We start from the raw sequence: 2,347 nt of genomic DNA on the forward strand, positions 1-2,347 counted from the left end.
TAAAGATTTTGAAGTAGGTATTGATGATCCTCTGAATTTCTATAGGGTCTCTAGTGATTTCACCTTTTCATTCCTTATTGCATGAATTTGAATTTTTTTCCTTCTTTTGGTAAGGTTGGATAAGGTTTTATCAATTTTATTCTTTCAGAGAACCAACTATTTATTACATTAATTCTTTGTTTTGTTTTCATTGCTTCCATTGCACTAATTTCTTCTCTGATATTTTTAATTGCCTGCTTTCTTTGGGCTTTGGGCTTGACTGGCTCTTCTTTTTCTAGGAGCTTGAGGTACAGCAGAAGATTGTTTTTTCTTGTCTCTCTCTTTTCCTGATGCGAGAATTTACTGCTTTAAATTTCTCTTTTATAACACTGTTTCGGTTCCTCTTCTCTCATTTCTAGAACAAATATCTGACACTCAAAAAGAAGAAAGGAAAGGTTTATTTAGTTTACAGTTACTGGAAGTTTCAGCTGGCTCCAAGGCAGAGTGGCACATGGCAAAGAGCAATCTTTCATGGCAGTGGCAAAGAGCAGAGAACAAAGGGAGTGGCAGCATCTCAGGCAGCTAGCTAGCCTCTCATCCCTCCTTACATTGTAATGTAAATCACCTGCCCCAGGCAGGTGCAGCATCCACACCCACAATAATCAATCACAAACTCTAGAAGCTGCCCCAAGACTGCATGAGGCTTTGGGGGACAACTAGACACAAACCATAACAGACAGCTTTCATTGCATCCCACAGGTTCTGGTAAATTGTATCTGCATTTTCACTTGATTATAAATATTGTTTCAGTTCTTGTTTAATTTCAGTTCTTGTTTAACAATCCCATTAATTGTTCAGAAGAGTGTTATTTAATTTCCATATGTTTATGGCAGTTGTGCTGTTTCTTTTGTCAATATTTTCCAGTTTCATTGCACTATTGTCAGATAATGTGCATTGGATAATTTCAATTCCTTTGCATATACATAAGCATGCTCTTTGTGGTAGTATATGGTCTATTTTGGAGAAACAAGCTCCCATGTGTAGCTGAGAAGAATGTATATTTGGATGCTGTTGGGTGGAACATTCTGAAAAGTTCCTCTAAGGCCATTTCTTCACAAGTCTAGTTTAGTTCTGTTATTTCTGATTTTTTTTTTTTTGCATAGTTGATCTATCCCTTTACAATGGGGTATTAACATCCCCCAAATATCTGACACTTAAAATGAAGAAAGGAAAGGTTTATTTAGTTTATAGTTACTGGAAGCTTTTGCTGTTTGTTTTGTCAGTATTTTCCATAACCATAACAAATGTGTTATTGCTCATGTGATTTTTCACATCTGTTAAAATTTGTCTTATGCAGTTGGGTACTCCTAGATTGGGTGCATATATATATTTATGATTGTTGTCTCTTCCTCTTGCCATCTTCTCCTAACAAGTATGTAGTGACCTTCTTTATCTCTTTTAAACATTCTTGGTTAGAAGTTGACATAGTAAGCAACCAGAATAGCTACTTTTGTTTTTTTCTGAGTTCCTGTCAAATGGAGTACTGTTTCCCATTCTTTGACTTTCAGTCTATGAATTTCCTTTTGAGTTAATGTATGTCTTGTAAACAGCATATTGATGGATTTTGTTTCTTGGTCCACTCTGCCAGTCTGTTTCTTTTGTTTGATGAAATGAGGCCATTTATATTGATGGTTATAAATGACATGTATTTGCTTATCGTTGTCATGTTATTTTCTTGGTATAGTTTCCATACTTTTCCCCTCTAATTGCTTGCTCTTCTTGGTGTTTCCTTTCCATTGTTGTTCTTGAAGTTGTGGTCATTTCTGTCCCTTTCTAGAATATCTGTCAGTATTCTTTGTATGATTGGTTTGATGGTCATGAATTTCTTCAGTTGTCCTTTGTCATGAAAGTATCTTATCTCTCCATTAAATTTGATAGGTAGTTTTGGAAGGTACATCAATCTATGTTGGAAGTTGTTTTCTTTCAGGGCATGAAATACTTACTACAAGCTCTTCTTGATTTGATGGTCTGTGTTGAGAAATCTAACATGATTCTGATGGGCTTTGCATTATAGGTGATCTGTTTACTCTAATAGCTTTTAATATTCTGTCCTTTTGCTCAACTTCTTGGATCTTGATTATTATATGTTTGGGTGAAGAATTATTTTGATTATGGCTAATTGGAGTTCTATATGCCTCATTTTTCTGCATGTCAGATTCTCTTCTCATGATTGGGAAACTCCACCACTGCTTCTGTAAATAGTCCTTTTATGTCAGTTGTGCTGTCTTTTGATGTTTCATTGAAACCTATTATTCTTTGTTGTTGTTGTTGTTTTTTGTAGTACCTGGGATTGAACTCAGGACCTTAT

Source organism: Octodon degus, unplaced genomic scaffold, assembly GCF_000260255.1.
Source record: "Octodon degus isolate 3935 unplaced genomic scaffold, OctDeg1.0 scaffold00003, whole genome shotgun sequence".
Classification (NCBI taxonomy): Eukaryota; Metazoa; Chordata; class Mammalia; order Rodentia; family Octodontidae; genus Octodon; species Octodon degus.